The sequence below is a fragment of the Gnatocerus cornutus genome, unplaced genomic scaffold (genome assembly GCF_029298725.1).
Source record: "Gnatocerus cornutus isolate USDA-ARS CGAHR unplaced genomic scaffold, icGnaCorn1.1 ctg00000420.1, whole genome shotgun sequence".
NCBI lineage: Eukaryota > Metazoa > Arthropoda > Insecta > Coleoptera > Tenebrionidae > Gnatocerus > Gnatocerus cornutus.
This window is the reverse complement of record NW_028275735.1, coordinates 11,185-17,500: the sequence shown is the minus strand read 5'-3', so window position 1 is coordinate 17,500 and position 6,316 is coordinate 11,185. Positions and strand designations below refer to the sequence as shown.

Sequence of the window (6,316 nt, the reverse complement as noted above, 5' to 3'; positions counted from 1 at the left end):
ATCGTCCAGCGCCGCCATCGAGTCACGCTGAATCTCCCCTTTCGACCTTTCGGGTTTCTCAGGTTTACCCCTGAACGGTTTCACGTACTATTGAACTCTCTCTTCAAAGTTCTTTTCAACTTTCCCTCACGGTACTTGTTCGCTATCGGTCTCGTGGTCATATTTAGCCTTAGATGGAGTTTACCACCCACTTAGGGCTGCACTCTCAAGCAACCCGACTCTGAGGAGAGATCCTCCCGTTATCGGCAGCGGTCGCTACGGGCCTGGCACCCTCTATGGGCTGTGGCCCCGTTCAAGATGGACTTGGACGCGCCGCACGATCTCGGGATGACGGATCCTCCCTAACACCACATTTCCCGGCGTCCGGTTTCGGCCGCGGGATTCGGTGCTGGGCTTCTCCCTGTTCGCTCGCCGCTACTGAGGGAATCCTAGTTAGTTTCTTTTCCTCCGCTTAGTAATATGCTTAAATTCAGCGGGTAGTCTCACCTGCTCTGAGGTCGCATATGAAAAATAAAAATTTTTCATTCGGTCATTTCGACGATCACGACACGTCTCCCATTCCTTGCTATACGTGTTCGTCATTTTTCTTTTTAAAAAATGGCTAAGTTTACAGAAACGCTTACGATCTGACGTCTGTCGCGATTTGCATTACACGTCTCGGACACGACGACCGTCTATAACGTTCTCAACCTTAAAACGCCATTTTTTTTTTTAAATGACGACATGTTGAAGAAATAGGACGTGCTACGCCGAAAGACCAGCCAACAACTACAACAAGTAGTAGTTGGTCGCTTTCGCGTCTTAAGATGTCGCGCAAATTTACTCGCTGCACGAGAAACGCACACAAACACACGATTCTACGACACACCACGCAAGAACATGTGCCGACGTAAACACTTTCGTATTTATGATTCGCAAGGTGGACGTCCGACGGACTTTGTAAAAAAAAAATACAAAGCATACCCGTCCCGTCCTTTTTGACGAAAAAACACGCTCGAGTAAACGTCTCGGCACACGTTCGAGGCGTGCGTCGTTATATCGTGACGTAAGTGACGATCACGTACATTAATGAGTACCTATTCGACGCGTCGCAACACATCCAACACGCTCCGACGTTTTCGTCCGAAAACGAAAACCGAGCAGTCTTTGAAATTGACACGACCCTCAGCCAGGAGTGGTCCGGGAACATTATATCCGAGGACCGCAATGTGCGTTCGAAATGTCGATGTTCATGTGTCCTGCAGTTCACAAGTTGACGCGCAATTAGCTGCGTTCTTCATCGACCCACGAGCCAAGTGATCCACCGTTCAGGGTAATCTTTTTAAAATTTAAACGCTCGTTCCACAAGAACCCCGATCATGCCGATCGTCCAGCTGTCTATACACGTCTTGCAAAAATTTTTGCGTACGTGCGTACATCCGAAACGAAAATGATCTTCGTGGTTCCGAAACGTGCCACGTCTAAAATTTCGGTGTTGTGGTATGGATATTTATGATTCTCGCTCTTAATTGTCTTTCGTCCGTACTTTCTCGTCTGAAAGGGAACGCGATCGTCGGTCTCAGTTTTACGCGTACGAAAAAATTAAAAAAAATATTAACCCAAACACAAATTTGTATCCGCGCACCGAAAAAGAAGCACTTTTCTTTTTCACGCGGTCTCCGCTTTTACACGCAAAGTACGAGCATGTATGTGTGAAGATGGGACATGTTCGATACGATTTTAATTAGGAATTTGCCAATTTCCTTTTTCTCAGCAATAATTTTAATAAATAATGCTGCTTTCTCTCATAAACTACATTTTCGGTAGTTTTCCTTTATTGTGTCTTTCATTTAGTGTGCGTGTGTCAAGCACTTTAAAAAGTGTGACGAAGAGACGGTTTTTGATCGATCGGAATCAACACATCATTACATCATCGTACTCGTTATGAAAAAGCGAATTAGTATCCGCCGTAAGCGAAAAGAGATTTTCGCGGGCGGTCTTTGTGTTCGTGTTTCAATTTTCTTTCTATATTTTTTCGTCGCCAAACCGAAGACAGATCGTGAATTTTGACGAAAAAATCTATAGACGTGCCAGACTGAGCGTCTAACATAAAATCCTCAAGTTTACCGTTCTATATCGTGACTTAATGACGATTGACGGTGTATATAATTTTGAAATGGTGCAGTCGTACGCTCCGTAAAGAGAATTTTACCGTTTCTAACGAAATCACTTTACCACATCTACCAAAAACATTAAAAAAGCAAGGTGTGATGTGTGTGTGATCGCTCGTTTAACGGCGCTTTCAAAAAACTCTTTGAAGCGTCTAACGACGAACATCATTCACGCGAATCGTAAAATCGGGAGCGTTTCTCGCCGGTCCCGTAGCCGGGCGTAAATCATTTAAAACCCACGGAGTCGTAACCTAATTCGACACCTGCGATTTTCTTCTTTCTCGACTACTCTGCTACATCCTCTCCGTGTGTCCGAAAAAAGAGGACTTCTAACGTCTTTCGACTTTCGCGGTGGAGTTCACAACTTTCCGCGATCCGGTCGAAAAACCGAAAGCGTCCCTCCTTTTTTCCATCATTGGAAAAGATCGAGAGATAGTACAAAAAAAATCAAAAAATCTAGGTACCCGAAGAAACAGCCGTATGCCCGAGCGAATTCGGTTTTTCTCGTTCAAAAAAGGTGAAAAACTCGATCGCAAGGACCGGCGCTGCGGGCCAGCGTAACGCTATTGTTTTTCCGAATATGTACGATTCGTAGTTCAAAACGTCGTACACACGGTGTTTCAAAAAGAAACAAGCAACGGCACGACAAAAGATCGTGCCGTCGACTCCATGTCATCGACGACGGTGTTGTAAAAACATAAAGTGTACATCGACACGATCAAATAAAAATGCATAATAATAAATTATACATATGTCAAAATTCGTGTGTACGAGGACACGTTAATGATCCTTCCGCAGGTTCACCTACGGAAACCTTGTTACGACTTTTACTTCCTCTAAATGATCAAGTTTGGTCATCTTCCCAGCGACATCGACGACGTCGAAACGCCATCGCGTACCGGTCCGAAGACCTCACTAAATCATTCAATCGGTAGTAGCGACGGGCGGTGTGTACAAAGGGCAGGGACGTAATCAACGCGAGCTTATGACTCACGCTTACTGGGAATTCCTCGTTCATGGGGAACAATTGCAAGCCCCAATCCCTAGCACGAAGGAGGTTCAGCGGGTTACCCGGACCGCTCGGTCAGGGAGGACACGCTGATTCCTTCAGTGTAGCGCGCGTGCGGCCCAGAACATCTAAGGGCATCACAGACCTGTTATTGCTCAATCTCGTGCGGCTAGAAGCCGCCTGTCCCTCTAAGAAGAATTGTTTGTACGCCGACAGTAAAAACCGCGCACGACCACCGGGCGAACCCAGGATCGACGGGCCTTTGGGATGTCGAAATACGCCTATTTAGCAGGCTAGAGTCTCGTTCGTTATCGGAATTAACCAGACAAATCGCTCCACCAACTAAGAACGGCCATGCACCACCACCCACCGAATCAAGAAAGAGCTCTCAATCTGTCAATCCTTCCGGTGTCCGGGCCTGGTGAGGTTTCCCGTGTTGAGTCAAATTAAGCCGCAGGCTCCACTCCTGGTGGTGCCCTTCCGTCAATTCCTTTAAGTTTCAGCTTTGCAACCATACTTCCCCCGGAACCCAAAAGCTTTGGTTTCCCGGAAGCTGCCCGCCGAGTCATCGGAAGAACGTCGGCGGATCGCTAGCTGGCATCGTTTATGGTTAGAACTAGGGCGGTATCTGATCGCCTTCGAACCTCTAACTTTCGTTCTTGATCAATGAAAGCGTTTTTGGCAAATGCTTTCGCTTCTGTCCGTCTTGCGACGATCCAAGAATTTCACCTCTAACGTCGCAATACGAATGCCCCCATCCGTTCCTATTAATCATTACCTCGGGGTTCCGAAAACCAACAAAATAGAACCGAGGTCCTATTCCATTATTCCATGCACACTGTATTCAGGCGAAGTTTTAGCCTGCTTTAAGCACTCTAATTTGTTCAAAGTAAACGTGCCGGCCCACCTCGACACTCAATGAAGAGCACCGCGGCGGGATTGAGTTGGGCCGCCCTCTCGAGCTAAGCCCACCGGCAGGACGTCCCGCGGCACGCCAGTTGACACCGCGAACGATGAACCGGCGGCGCGGGACACAGATTCGACTACGAGCTTTTTAACCGCAACAACTTTAATATACGCTATTGGAGCTGGAATTACCGCGGCTGCTGGCACCAGACTTGCCCTCCAATTGATCCTCGTTAAAGGGTTTAGAGTGTACTCATTCCGATTACGGGGCCTCGGATGAGTCCCGTATCGTTATTTTTCGTCACTACCTCCCCGTGCCGGGAGTGGGTAATTTGCGCGCCTGCTGCCTTCCTTGGATGTGGTAGCCGTTTCTCAGGCTCCCTCTCCGGAATCGAACCCTGATTCCCCGTTACCCGTTACAACCATGGTAGGCGCAGAACCTACCATCGACAGTTGATAAGGCAGACATTTGAAAGATGCGTCGCCGGTGCGAGACCGTGCGATCAGCGTAAAGTTATTCAGAGTCACCAAGTTGTACGATGACGGAGACCGCCACCGATTGGTTTTGATCTAATAAAAGCGCTCCTTCCGTTTCCGGTTGGAGCTCTGTTTGCATGTATTAGCTCTAGAATTACCACAGTTATCCAAGTAAATGTGGGTACGATCTAAGGAACCATAACTGATTTAATGAGCCTTTCGCGGTTTCACCTTAATTTGGCTTGTACTGAGACATGCATGGCTTAATCTTTGAGACAAGCATATGACTACTGGCAGGATCAACCAGGGAACTGCGTTCTTGTTTTAAAATAAGAGAGTTTTAGTCTTTCTTTCCTTCTAGTCATATAAGCTACAATAATCGTAGAATTTCGGAAAGACACCTGCTGCTCTTATAAAAAACTGAACACTTTCCTATTATTGTTTTGAAGAAAGTGTGCGTGTCTGCGAAACGAAAACCTCGTAAGAAGAGACGTAACGCCACGCGATCTTTCTGGATGGAAAATTTTTCGACATTTTTTTCACATCATCCTTGATTGAATCTCCTGCAACAATTTTATTCTTATTCATCCGTTCTAAGTTGTCGTCGTCGTCGAAATAAATAATTTGTACACACTTCGGGGTACACGTTTGTCAAAATTCATGAAATGCAACGTAACATTTTTACTTTAATAAATTTTTACAGTGCATTCAGATCGACTAAACGAACAACGACGGATGAATTGATTTATGGATTTTTATTTGTTGCGACTCATCGGAGGAGAGAGTGAAGAAAAAATAATCCAATATCATGGTTACGGAATAATTTTCTATGACTTTTTCATCCTTGTTTGAATCTTGCAACAATTAATTTTATTCATCCGTTCTAAGTTGTCGTCGTCGTCGAAATAAATAATTTGTACACATTTCGGTACACGTTTGTCAAAATTCATGAAATGCAAACGTAACATTTTACTTTAATAAATTTTTACAGTGCATTCAGATCGACTAAACGAACAACGACGGATGGATTACTTATTTTTGTTGCGACTCATCGGACGAAAAGTAGAAACATAATCCTCCATTGTAATATAGTTTTTACGGAAAATTTTTCTTTTATTTTATATCCTTGATTGAATGCTGCATTTTATCCGTCTTTTTTTCGTCAAAAACAGAGATCAATGCGATTCATCGGACGAAGAAATAATTTCCCAGTTCAAAATTTAGAGATTTTTGGGCACATCGACTTGAAATTTTATCGTAAAGAAAAAATATCGTCGTCGACAAGCAAAAGTTCAAACATTCTCCATACTCTTCGCTAGATTGAAAGCGACGGTTTATTGTGAGATTTCTCTTTAGAAATATTCACACGTTACGAGTTTATGAAATTTTATTTATTTCAAAATTCTCGCTCGGACTTTAGTGAGTTGACGCATTTGTTAATTTTTGGTCGTTCTGACACGAACACATAAAATCTTTGATTGCATTTGGACCGCTAACATAGAAACGCTCGCCGCATCCGCAATCTCGCTGTGCATGGTCAATGGCAAGATTTGTCATCCCTCAAACGATGGTGGGTCCACAGGGTACACATTCCGGCCATCGTCCCAACTACGGGTAAGTCGCGGTGTACGAGAGGTAACAAGATAATCGGACGCACATAAAATCACATTTCGATCGTACGCTTTTGTCCGCTGCTACATACCACCACTACTATCCCTATTATATGCCAGCGCGGGCAGCGTTCAGCTCTGAATCACTCGATGCGCGAAACGGT

The 6,316-nt window shown here is 44.9% G+C and overlaps 3 non-coding genes across 3 annotated transcripts in view; all 3 read right to left on the bottom strand.

The window, feature by feature from the left end:
- LOC148165277 (large subunit ribosomal RNA) overlaps positions 1-500 on the bottom strand; it is a 4,040-nt gene extending 3,540 nt beyond the window's left edge. Inside the window, exon 1 of the ribosomal RNA XR_015771616.1 lies at positions 1-500. This exon is cut by the window's left edge and continues 3,540 nt beyond it. This is a non-coding gene — a ribosomal RNA (large subunit ribosomal RNA).
- A 658-nt stretch (positions 501-1,158) lies between these two features.
- LOC148165276 (5.8S ribosomal RNA) lies at positions 1,159-1,315 on the bottom strand. The gene has a single exon (XR_015771614.1). It is a non-coding gene; the product is annotated as a 5.8S ribosomal RNA (ribosomal RNA).
- A 1,616-nt stretch (positions 1,316-2,931) lies between these two features.
- On the bottom strand, positions 2,932-4,852 carry LOC148165275 (small subunit ribosomal RNA). Its single transcript, XR_015771615.1, has one exon. It is a non-coding gene; the product is annotated as a small subunit ribosomal RNA (ribosomal RNA).
- Between the last annotated feature and the right edge of the window lie 1,464 nt (positions 4,853-6,316).